Below are 13,957 nucleotides of genomic sequence, written 5' to 3' on the forward strand. Positions count from 1 at the left end.
CTATCTTTCCTATAGTTAGAGGGACTAGAAAGCTTAAAACTAAACGTTTAGATTCCCTTGTATCTAAGATTCTTGATAAAAATTAGATTATGCCAATTGGATATACCTATGCACAATTTGGGAGAAAAACGTTAAGGTGAAAAGTTTGTCCTGTTTCTTTTTCATTTTTCCTTGTCAGCATACAGTGCCATGGAAGTGGGAGCTGGTATCAGCAATAATAGGCAGTGATCCAGGATTTGTTTGTCAGCTGTCTAGGTGCTAAGAGATGACTGCATCGGTTTCTTACTTCTAACTTTCTAAACTTTGGATCACAGCTGTGGATCCTTTCTCCAGATTCCTGGGTGATGAGAGGAAGTTGTCTGCTTCAGCTGCTTTATTACAGATTTGCTTTATTATAGATCATTGGGATGTATGCTTGAACTCATAGCACCCCTTATGATGTGACAGGTGGTAGGATCCTGAAATAAATTATGTACTCTTCTGGAAGTCTTTCCTGGAGGTCCACCTTAGAACCCACTACTTTCCCTATAATGATTTATAAGCATCAAATTCCATGTACTAGATGCCTAATTGTAAGACATGGAGTATTTTTGTTTCTTATACTAAACCCACCCGATGCAACATATGACATCTATGTAATTTTTCAGTGTATTTAACTGTTCTCCATATAATTCTTTTGCCTGTGTCTGCGCTGGCTGTTTCAGCTAAGCCCTCATAGGTAAAGGCACCTGGTATGACTTCCTAAGAGTCAGCTCACATTTTCCTTCAGGATAATTTGTTTCCCTCCAAAACTTCTACAACCCATGTTATGTCACTGTCCAATACATTCTAGGGATGTGTTCGTCAAAGGTCTTTCTCCTCCAAATCTTTTTAATTTCAGTTTAGTCTCTCATGTTATTTACTGTATATTCCTATATATACTACTTTGTCTCAACCCTAATACCACATTTATGTTCAAGATATATAATGATACATAATTTCTGTAACTTTGATGAAGCAATATCTTCTTTTATCTTGAGTATATATAAATTTTACAGTAAAGCCCTCTGCTTTGGGCTTCTGGAACGAGAGTAATAATAACAACAAACTAATTTTTCAATCTCATCTCTAATTCCTTTTGTGGGGAGATTAACCAATCAAAAGGTGAGTCAATGATTCTGAACTAGATTCAGGAAAAGAAAACATCTTTCTTTGAAAACAAAAAAAAGCCTACATATCTTGTTTCTCTCTTCTCCACTTGGAATGTCATCAGGAATTTTTCTATGTCCTTGTCCTCCTCTTCTACTCCTGAAAAGACTCACAGAGATAGAGCCTGTCAACACTGTAAGCTAAGACTCCCATGATAGACCACAGAATGGAAAAGCCCCTACCACCTCAAGCCACCATGCCATGAGTAGAGTTCCAAGACTAGCATGCTACCTCCACAGCAGAGTAAGAAAACGTCCTAAGGAGCAGTGATGGAGCACAAATATGTTATGGCTGCCCCAAACCCTTGTAATAGACACCTGTTTTTTTCTTGTGGGGAAAGCTATCCCTTTCTTTGGGGAACTGCCTCTCACCTATTCCATGCTACCTTGTTGGAGGTATCACTGACAATATTCCACCATATCATAACTACAAGGTGGTCTTTAATTCAAACTAGGACAGTCACTGTCTTTCTCCTCAAAGTGTTTAAAGCTGAATGGAGACACACAGGGACTGAAGACACTGGAACAGGGCATCCATTGTGAGGGCTTGCCAAGCTCTCCTGTGCTCCTTTGCTTCCTTTCCATCCTCAGACCCAGTTGTTTTGTGAGTGCTTCTTTAATTTGGAGCTCCCTAGTATGTGTTTAATAAGCCCTCTTACGTTTAAGTTTTTGAGACTGAATTTCATTTCTTTAAATCAGAGGACCCTAACCAATCTTTCCCTCCTCTACCCCTTCACTCCCTGCCTGCCTCCTTTTCCTCTCTGAGGCCTACAGATACTTGACAGGCAGTCAAATCCAGTTGGATAATGATGGGTAAAGGCATCCTATCATTTATTCATTCAACAAACACAGATTGAGATTTTACTATTGCACTTAGCAGCTTCTATCCCAGCATGAGATAATACAATGCAAATTTAAATTTAGGAAAAGAATTTTCAAGAAGCAACATGTGTATATGAACTCTCTTGGAAAGAGCGCAGGTATTTTACCAGATAGGAAGAAGCAGGGAGTGTACTCCAAACAAAGAAAGGAACTTTGGCAAAAGCAAGAAGTCGTCTTGCCTTTGGGAACTACTAGACATGTTAAACTAGAACCCAGATTCAAATTGAGAAGTGATAGAAAATTGGACAGGAATGGTTAAAGATGTTAGATTAGTAAAGCCAGATTAATCTCAGAATGCTAAAGAGAGATAAGAACAGATATTGCTAGATGTCCCTGCCTCCATATTCTTTCTTTTTATGCATTAGCATTTGCAATTTTAAGTTGGACATATCAATGCACAGAATAAAGAATACACTTCCCAGGGTCTCTCAATAGCTAGATATGGCCATGTGACCACATTCTGGCCACTAGGAAGTGAGCGAAATTAATACGTGCAAGTTGTGGCTGTACTCTTAAAGGGAAGGTGCTTGCCCTCTCCTTGCCTTCTTCCCCTTCTACTGGGAATGTAAATACAGTGATGGTGAGGCAATTTGGATCATGCAAATGCATGCAGAGCCTTAAGGATGGGACCAACTAGATTGAAGATTCCTGGATCCCCAGGTCCATGTTCCACCCATAAGTTACTCTTGGACAGTTACGCAAAAATAAATACCAACTTTTATCTAGCCTATCTTCCCCAAACCTTTGTAACAGATATCTGTTTGTTTGTTTGTTTGTTTGTTTTTCTTGAGTGGAAAGGTGTCCCCTTCTTTGAGCAACTGCCTCTCACCCACTTCACGCTACCTTGTTGGCAGTATCATTGACAATATGCCACCATAGCCTATCTACAAGGTGGTCTTCAATTCAAACTAGGCCAGTCACTCTTGCTTTCCAAGGTGTTTAAAACCGAATGGAGACCCACAGGGACTGAAGACATTGGAACAAGGCATCCATTGTGAGTGCCATCTAGTTTAAGCCAATGTACAGTGGCCACCTGTCACAGCAGGTGAATCAGTATCCTAAGTGTGTCAAGAGAAAGTCATAGTCACATTTAAGACTATGGCCTGGCCGGGCGTGGTGGCTCATGTCTGTAATCCCAGCACTTTGGGAGGCCGAAGCGAGAGAATCATGATATCAGGAGTTCGAGACCAGCCTGGCCAACATGGTGAAACCCCGTCTCTACTAAAAATACAAAAAATTAGCTGGGCATGCTGACAGGTAACTGTAATCTCAGCTACTCAGGAGGCTGAGGCAGGAGAATCCCTTGAACCCTGGAGGCAGAGGTTGCAATGAGCCAAAATCATGCCACTGCACTCCGGCCTGGGTGACGGTGAGAGACTCCATCTCAAAAAAAAAAAGACTATGGCTCATAAGCCAAAGTTGGCCCACCTCTTCTTTCTGTATAGCCCATGAGCAAGGTGATTTTTACTTCTTTAAATGGCTGGGAAAAAAAATCAAAAGAAGAAGAATTTATGAATTTATGACATGTGAACATTATGTGAAATTCACTGCCCATAAAAAGGTTTTATTGGAACACAGCCACGTTCATTCATTTATGTATTGTCTATAGTTGCATGTATGATACTACAGCTAGTTGAATAGTTGCAACATAGATCATATGGATCACGAGTGTAAAATATTTAGTATTTTGTCCTTTACAGAAAGATATCTTCCAATCCCTGCTTTAGATGATTGCTTCAATGGATGCAGCGTCTTTATTAAGAATGAAGAGACTAGAATCAAGTAAGAGCCCACGAGAGGGCTGCCCAGCAATATTAGGTTAGTGCAAAAGTAATTGTTTTTTTTGCGATTATTTAATACTTTTAATTGCAAAACCATAATTACTTTTGCACCAACCTAATAGGTTAAAAATATAGAGGAAAGCAATTCAAATTGGTTGCAGTAGGTAGGAAGAAACAAAGTGGGGTGTGTAATTAAAGAGCTATTTAGACAGTGGAATTAACACAATTGAGAAATTTCCTCCCGAAAGAGGTGCTGAGGACACAGTAGAATATGAAAATGGTCCTTTCTCCCAAATTCTATGTGTATGACAAACTATTAAAATGAAAACCTTTGCCCCACTCAAAGTTGACACTGTCAAATCTCTGTTAGGAATTTCCCAGGAAAGCTCAAATTCATTATAATTAGCCTCTTTTGACTTTTACCACAGTTTATTTTCACCCGTCATATTTCAGTTCAAACTTGACCCTCAGCAGAAATTTTCCTTGTGTTGTCTTAAGTGATAACACTTCTAGAATGTGTCTTCCCACCTACTCTCACACAAAAGCAGCAAGACAGCTACCATACCATCCTCAAATGGCTTTGTAGGTATGCTACTTATTTCAGACTTTGAAAAAATGTTCACCATTTCAAATTTATACTCACTGCCATAATAATAGTTGTGGAAGCTGCATAAATATTAACTTTTGCCATCATGCATGTACATTCTACTATTTTATAAATACTAAAGTCATTACGTAGATATTGATATTTTAATCAATTAACTGATCTCAATCTTTTAAGACTTATTTTAAGGCCTCCTAATTAATGGTTAGACCTAAAACAAAACACATGTACTTTCCTCTGCCACTGCAGTGCTGATGTTTCATTGACACAGATGTGATGGTGACATTAGAACAGAACTGTACTTCCAATCCACTGGAGATGGGGTACATGTTGTTGCAGTTCATTCATCATTCATTCACCCATTTAACAAGTATTTGTCACATCCCTACTATGTTCCAGGAGGTCTGGCAGACACAGGAAATACCGGACATCTAGGGTGTCCTTCCTTAGAAAGCATCTGGATTACAGAAGAATCCAGGCACTAGGCTATTATAAAACTGTGGGATGAATGCTGAGCTACAGAAAGAGGCCATGGACATAGGAAAGAAGCACCTAGCCCAGACTTGGGGAGATGGAGGAAAGCTTCCTATTGAAAGTAATGTCTAAGTTGAGGGCTGGAGTATGAGTAAGAGTTATCCAAGAGGAAAGAGAAGATCAGGGAAAGGAACTGCATGTAGACAGATTGGGGCAAGAGAGAATGAGTATATGAGCAGCCTCTGGAATCATAAGTGTAGTCAGGGTCTGCCCCCAGGTGATATGGGGCCTCTCTTCAACCTCCTTCCCCACCTCTTATTCTGAAACAGCACTGCTTTTGAAGCATGTGTTCATGCACAGTGTGTCTCCCCTGGTCCCACCACATTCTTTCTGCTTCTAGATACACTGCTGTTCTAGTAAATGAAAGAAGCTCCATGTGGCTGAAAATCAAAGCGTGAGGAGGGTGTAGTGAGTGAGGTAAACCATGACAAGGACTGCAGAGTGCCAGACGTTATTTGGGATTTCTGTTTCTTGGCCTTTGTCCTGCCTTGTCACCAGTCCCTTTGACTGGTGAGTCCCTGAAACATCCATTCCTGTTCATTCCTGGTCAGGAGTCCCCACCTGTCACTGACACTAAAGAATATGTTGGCACACCCAGGCCCCCATGCCAGTGCCACTCAGGGGTAGACAGGAAATGAGTTTCCCAGCCTCTGTAATCAAGGGTGCACCATAACAAGTGGAGGAAAAAACATAGAGGATTTGGAGTTATTTTGTTATCACTGATCATATCATAAAAATGAGAGGTTTCTCCTCATTTCTTGGTGAAAATTAAGTTTTGACTTTTTCCTTGAAAGACAGTGTGTGTAGAATGTTTTCTTTGTGAGCCACATGGCCCAGGTTTGACTTTTATGATCTTCCAGAAGATGGAAAAATATAAAAGAATTCAAATCATTGTGTTGTTTTTTTTTAATCAGGAGGTAACATTAATCAGAAACTAACTTATTTTGCTTAATTACATTTCTTACTGTGTATCCAACTTGAAGGGAAAAAAACTTGCATCATTGTTACAAATATTATATTTGACCTGTTTGCCCTTTATTACATGCAACTTCCCTTACTCCTACCTATGGTACAATGATTTGTATTGTTCCTGAGTAATGTTTTCCATAACAAGTGAAGGAAAAAACATAAATTAAGAATTTCCTTCCAAGAACTGTAAAATAACAAAATATTTACTGAAAATTTATGTAAATTTGCTGGTGCCCTGGCAAATTAAATTCAGAAACCATCCACAGCATGGGAAATAGTATTGGTGACTTTTTGTTGAACTTTCTCAGCAGCCACCAATTAAATACCATTTTCACTCGATAGGCAGGTGAGCCTGGACTTCAGTGAGTGGAGATGGGAAAATAAAGAACATAGCTTCCTTCTTAACAGTTTGAGATGGGCCAGGCGCGGTGGCTGAAGCCTTTAATCCCAGCACTTTGGGAGGCCAAGACGGTGGACCACGAGGTCAGGAGATTGAGACCATCCTGGCTAACACGGTGAAACCCCGTCTCCACTAAAAAATACACACACAAAAACTAGCCGGGCGAGGTTGCGGGCGCCTGTAGTCCCAGCTACTCGGGAGGCTGAGGCAGGAGAATGGTGTGAACCCGGGAGGCGGAGCTTGCAGTGAGCTGAGATCCGGCCACTGCACTCCAGCCTGGGCGACAGAGTCACACTCCATCTCAAAAAAAAAAAAAAAAAAAAAAAAAATTGTTTGAGACAATCTAGGTGTAAGCAATCAAAACAAATATTCATAGAATTTTCAAGTGGTGTCTTCGTTAGTCAGTGCCTAGATAACACACTGGAGAGAGAATACAGTCACAATTTTTCATCCACAGGAGTAGTTAGATTCCCATTGAGCAACCAGATAAAAAGCATGGGAGGGGTTGACTGTAAGTATCATCAAGTCAGTAAATGGAAGATTTGAAGATACGGTCATTGTTCGTATTGGGTTTTGTTTTTTGTTGGTTGGTTGGTTGGTTGTTTTTTTTGAGAGAGGATCCGGCTCTGTCACCCAGGCTGCAGTGCAGTGGTGTGATTACAGCTCACTACCACCTCCAACTCTCAGATTGAAGCCAGCCTCCCACTCCAACCTCCCAAGTGGCTGAGATTACAGGTGTGCACCACCATGACCGCTATTTTTGCATTTTTTTAATTGTAGAGACAGAGTTTTGCCATTGATATGGTTTGGATCTGCCCAAATCTCACATCAAATTGTAATTCCCCAATATTAGAGACGGGGCCTGGGAGAGGTGATTGGATCACGGGGGCAGAGTTCTTATAAATGGTTTCTCACAATCCTCTTTGTGCTGTTCTCTTGATAATGAGGTCTCAGCAGATCTGGTTGTTTAAACGTGTGTAGCACCTCCCCTTCTCTCTCTATCCTGCTCCCGCCTTGTAAGGCACCTGCTCCCACTTTGCTTTCCACCATCAATAAAGGCTCCCTATGGCCTCCCCAAAAGCAGTCGCTGCCATGCTTCATGTACAGCCTGCAGAACTGTGAGCCAATTATACCTCTTTTCTTTATAAATTACCTACTCTCAGGCATTTCCTTATAGCAATGTGAGAGTAATACAGCCATGTTTCCCACGCTGGTCTCCAACTCCTGGGCTCAAGCAATCTACCCACTTTGGCCTCCCAAAGTGTGAGGATTACAGGCACAAGCCACCACACCTGGCCTCATTGATCATATTGTAAAAATGATGTTTGTCCCCATTTCTTGATACAAATAAACAAATAATCTCTTTCATCTGTCTCTTTCTGCTCACAACATCAAATACTAGGTTGAGCCACTGCATGTCTCCTCAAATAAAATACCACAAAATATAATAAAATACAGTATGTTATTTTAATAGACAAATTATACTGATCAATTTAATTATTGGTATAAGAAACTGATGATTCCACAATTGAACTAGTTGAGATCCAGATGAAAATAATAATTATGGGTGTGTACTTTGTTCTAAGAAGAAAAAGTTATAGAAGTTACAGGTATGCTACACACACACACACACACACACGCACACACACAGAGTCATGGTCCTAGAATTGCTATACTTTAAAAATAACAAAACAAATGTATACTCTGGGAACAGAGCCTCTTTGTCTTCAGGAAAATCGAGATTCTAAACTAACTTCAATAAATGCGTTTTGATTGATTTTATATATAGTTGGCAAATAGGCCAGTGCTTTTTGGTCTACTTTAATATGTAATTAAGAATGATTGTAATTTGATATATTATTTGTAATAATACTTTTAAAATTACTTGTAAAAGGCATTTTATTGACTGCTTATTAAAATTATTATAATATAAATTTCCTTAACACATATATTTTTATAGATTATAAGGCCTTTGTTTTGAATGAGGATTAATAGTTTTCAAACTCTTTCACCTACATGTTCTCATTTTATCTTCACAATAATGCTGTAAGACATTTAACTTTCTCTCTTTTTTACAGATGCAAAAACAGAGACTCAGTAAATAAGCTAGCCTGAAGCCACACACATAGATAAAAGTGACAGAATCAATATACACATATATTTCTTTTTACTCTATAACTCTTTTGCTAATGAAACAAACTATCAGTCTAGCTGGTAACCAAATTATCGCTAATTCTTAATTAGTGTAATGAAGTAATAAACTTTCATTGTATCATTCGTAATTCAGAGATGCAACTGTAGGGCCTGCACAAAAACAGCATGCTACCATTATGATTACATCTACTAATTACACTCACGGTTTGGGATTTGGAAGCTAATTATTATCTGTTCTTATTTTTAGCTAAGTATTATGATTTGAAATTTCTGGTTGGATTATGAAATATTTCAGGACCTCAAAACACTTTAGGAGTGAAAAACCCAATTCACCGATCTTCATTTCTAGATGGATTTCTTCCATCTCCACCTCAGCCACACATTCCTCCTTGGTATCATGGCAGTGACTCTTATAACATCTCCAATTCAAGTATCTCACTCTTTGAATACAACTTTCCCAACTTTGATGTTTTTTGTTCAACTATTCCTTTAAACTCATCAGGCTGTGAAGTCTAGGACACCAGTAACATGCTTGCCAGTACTCCAAAGTCTCCTGGGCTTCCTCAGTTTTTGTTACACCACCTAGAAAAATACCAACACTAACGTATCCAATTGGCATTTTTCCCAAGTCTTCTTCCACTTATCTGAATATCACTGGGAAAGTCACTCCGCAGAGCAATTTGTACCAGTCAAATTTCATGCTTATCATGCTCAAATTCACTGTTAATAGTGTCTGGGATTTTTTCCGGATTTCTGTGGTCTACTTACCCCACCACGTTCTGAACTAGTAAAACCTTCTCCACTCATCAACAAACTTCTAACTTCCCCATTTCCCCTACCTTTGGTCTCAGAAGATGATCTCCCTTTTATTCCTCGGAGAGAAAATAGAATCCAGCCAAAGAAATGTCTTCTACCTCCCTGTATCAAATGTACAGATGTATCTAAACTCATTCTTTTATTCTTCCCTTCAACAAATGTTTGCTTATAGATTGCTTACCCCCTATACTCCAGATACCATCCTAAAAACTAGAGCTGTACCCATCAACAGGACAAAGCTCTCTCCCTTCAAGTTACCTACCAGTGAACAGATAATATAATTTCAGAGAGGGAAAAGTGCTGTGAGGAGTGCAAGATAAGATAACAGAGTAGGGAGTGATTAGGGATGGTTATAGGAAGTGAGACATAAGATACAGTGTTCAGGGAAAGCCTCTCTGAGAAACTAGCATTTAAATTATGGCTCAAATGACTAAAGTCAGCCATGGGAAGATCAGGAAGGAAAAGGAGGACCAAGGTCCCAAAGAAGGACACATTTGTTACAGGTTCAAGGAGCCCAAAAAAGGAAGAAGAAGACAAAAAAAAAAAAAAAAAGTCTATGTGGCTGGAGCATAAACAAGGAGAAAATGATATGGAACAGTATCCTCTGTTCACTCATGCCTGAAGCTACAAGAAAGAAATAGATCTAGATGCAGTCTTTCTATCTGGGTTTGGACCATGCCCTTTACTTTCCCAAGAACTCTCGCTACTAATGGACTACATCTGTCTGCTCTTTTTCTCTCAATCTTACATATCTTTTCCATCAGCATTTAAACATGTTCATGACATTAATATCGTAAAATGCATCCCCTTTTCTCCTCCAGATTCCTAGTCTATTCAAATTTCAAAGAATTGTTTATGCTCATTATTCCCTTTCTTCCTATCCCACTCACTCCAGTTTGTTTTCATCCCAAGGCTTGATCGAAACAGCTTTCTCTAAAGTCAAAACTGGTCTCAATTTCACTTGATCTCCCACCACCATTTGACCCTGCTGACCTTGACCTTCTTGAACTCTTCTCTTCCCTTACCCTAATGACCCCATGCATTTCTGGATTTCTCTTTACCATCTAGCAGTTGGCTCAGTCTCAGTGATCTTCACAAACATGTTCTTTATCCTTCTGATACCAGTGGCATTAGAAACATCAGGAGGCCTGTCACTGAGCATGTTTGCTGAGTCTCACCCCTGGGTTTCTAATGCTGTAGGTCTATTTGCAATCGCAATAGACTCCCAGGGAATTCTCATGCTGCTGGATAGGGAACAATACTTTGAGAATCACTGTGTTAAATATTATAGTTCCTCCAGGTTTTGTCCTATCTGCCCTTTCTTTCCACTTTCTACTCTTTCCATTGATGATTTCATGTACACCCATAGCTTCAGTTACCAGATTTTAATGACACAAAAATTTATATATTCATCCCAGACTTCTTGGCTTAGATCTAGATCTAACAGGAATCAAAAACCTTCTTTTATGTGCACTGAAGTTAGCCCAAACTCAATGTATGCCCCCAAATGAACTTGTAATAAACCAGTTACTTTTCCAGGGTTTGCTATCCATCTTCTTATGGAAGTCAGAATCAAGGAGTCATCCTCAACACCTCCTTCTCATTTACTTTCTCCCCAATATCTAAAACTGTATTAATATCTGTGTATTTTACTTCCTAAATATCTCTCCATGAATTGTTCATGGCTCTCCAACTATTGCATTACCATCTTTGTCCAAGCTACCATCCTCTTTTCCTAGGCCACTGGCTGTATCAATCTTCTTGCCTTCTTCAAATCCAATCTTCACATTAATATCAATATTTTATTAATAATATTTTAATACTTTTACCCAGAGCGATGGCATCAATAGGCTTATGACATCCCTCTGCCTAAATTTCAGTGGTTTCCTATTGTTTGTGGGATAAAAAATTCTTGTGGCCTCCATGGGTTTGGTGTCTGCCTATGTGTATTCATCTCCATCTTTATCTCATTTCATATCACACTTCTTGCTCTATGCTCTTCAACAGTTTTTGAAAGCACTATGCTTCTTTGGGTCAAGACCTTTTGCATATTTCCTACTAAAAAGAGTTATCTTGTATTCTCCTTCTGGAATTCCTAGTCACTCCTCATATTCTCTGATTACCCTCCCCAGTTAAGGTCAGTTTCTTCTGTTACATGATTTTGTAGTACTGGGTATGATTACTTCAAAGCAATTTTCACAGTTTGCAAATATACACTTATTTATGTGGCTGTTTCATTAAAATCTGTTTCCCTCTAGTCGTTTAACTCTATGGGTTAAGGGATAGACTCTGTATTTTCTCACTAGGACATCTCCAGGGCCTATCCAAAATCGACAGAGGAAAGGCCCTCAATAAATTTATGTTGAATAAATAAATACATGAGATTGACTGTTTACTTTCTAAACAGGGAGTCTATCCTTGTTTTCATAGAGAGCTTTGTTCCAAGCCTTGGGGGCCCTTCTTCAGCACTAGAATTTCATTAGCTGGCATCAGCATCTTAGTTATTGTTATGCAAAAACTACTAAGTGTGTATCCCTGAAGGCTGTATTTTGCTTAGCCTCTTCTAGGAAATGTGACTGTGCACACAGGCTGTGGATATTTAATATTAACTGACCTCCTACTGTGTTGCTCAGAAAGCAACTTACGATTTGCCACCACTCTAATTTTCTTACTAATATTATATCATGACTTCCAAACCCTCAATAGGTTTCAGCAGCTGTTAGAGAATATAAGAAGTAAAATTTGATTGTGCATGGAAAATTGGCCGGCATATGAGACAAACAGCTTTGGTTTCTTTTCTCCATTTACTGTACTACAATTAGCTGAAATCTCAATCTCATTGGATTGCAAGAAACTGGAGCAGCTTTAATTAATGCTTTTGCCACTGTTCCTATAGATTATTGCAAATGTCTATATGTCTCTCCAAACGTTGCATCTGAGGGTTCTGGATATTTCAGAGTACCTCCACTGTTGCTGCTGCAAGAGAGCTCTTTAAAGCTTGTGTAATAAATGACCTCTCTGCTCTTCTTTCTCCAAGTTTAACATCAACAGGACCCATGCTGATTTCAGATCACATCCTGCTCCTTGTTTAGGAAATCTGTGCTTTTCTACAATTTATATTTTGTGTTTCTAGTGATCAATTCAAATTCCTTTTGCAACTACATCATTTAGGTAATACATGCTATAAGCTTCTTGCATGCACTAAGCCTAGAATACCATTTTAAAATTTGCTAAGCCACTTCATCAATTACAAATAAAACCTCAGCTATATGTTTTGAAAAACCAAACCAGATACTGCTTTGAGAAATCTTTCTTTTCCTAGTTCATGCTGATTTGTTTAAGAAAAATATATGAGAACTATCAAATGCATTATTTAAATTTTCAAGTCTTTTGTAGCAACCCTTTTTCAGTCCAATTAGGACCAATAGGTTGTGAAATGCCTAAAGCAAATCCATTACCACTTAACTACTTCTCTTCTGGATCTATATTGCACTGACTGACAGGAGATTCAATCACCACATATTTGATGGGGACTAATGATTTGATAATGCATTCATGTGTCAGATGTCAGGTATAAAGTATGACTGTGAGAACTACAAAGAAGAAAAGAAGAAATGTTTGCAAATGTCTTCCTCCCTCTTCTCCCCGGGGTAGTGTCACTAGCAGAGCAATCTCCAGTTCATATAGGTGGTGACAGAAGAGGGATCCTGCAGCATCAAAGACTCCTTTGCAATGATTTCTGTCTAGATTGCAATCATGAGGGGCCTTGTTTGTCTGCTTTGTGTGTGAGTGGGAATGTGTGTCAGCATCAACTTTGCATTTATCAACAACATCCTCATTTTTGTTTGGCGAGGTGGTGAGGGATCCATGCAGGAGGAAAGGAAGTGACTGCATTTAGCTCAATGTTCCCAAGGGTCAGGTAAGGTGCTCTTATGCCATGGTATATGGCAAGGTGGGTGACATTTAATGAATGTATAGACAACCTTTTAGAGGAATCAGTACTGCTTCTCACATGAATCAATGACAGAGTCAATTGTTATAAGAGCCAAGATAGATTACGTTAAAGTAGGAGGTAGGAAGGTAGAACTGGTGGCTGCTCAGAGGTAGAAATAAAGGTCTCTCTCTCATTTTCTCTCTGTCTCATTATCACTTTCTCTGTCACACACACACACACACACATACACACACAAATACACAAACACAAATTTATGCCCTTCCCTTTTCTCTGGATTATTATAATTTAGTTATACTACTAAATCTTGTCATCTTTAAGTTAGAAAGTACAAAGCAATAGCAGTTTTGAGCTATAACCACAAAGTAATATGGCTGAATTTTTAACAACCATAATGAATGTTTACATTATATAAACAAGTTTTGCCTTCTTTAAGTGAGTGAGCCACATGTTTATTTCAAGGACTCTGTTGCCTAGTCTTTTGCAAATTCTTACTTTGGAATGGCCTTCAGAACCTGTGGCATATTTTTTTGAATGTTGTCCAGAGTGGCATTTCTTCAGGATAGATCTCATTTGTAAAAATAGACAAAAGTCATTCAGAGCTGAGTTTAATGACTAAAAGTAGATGATCAAACTGGGTGATCAAATCTGGGGCTTCACGATTAGGTGCACTTCTAA

This window comes from Rhinopithecus bieti, unplaced genomic scaffold, assembly GCF_001698545.2.
Source record: "Rhinopithecus bieti isolate Rb0 unplaced genomic scaffold, ASM169854v2 scaffold_5476, whole genome shotgun sequence".
Taxonomy (NCBI): Eukaryota; Metazoa; Chordata; class Mammalia; order Primates; family Cercopithecidae; genus Rhinopithecus; species Rhinopithecus bieti.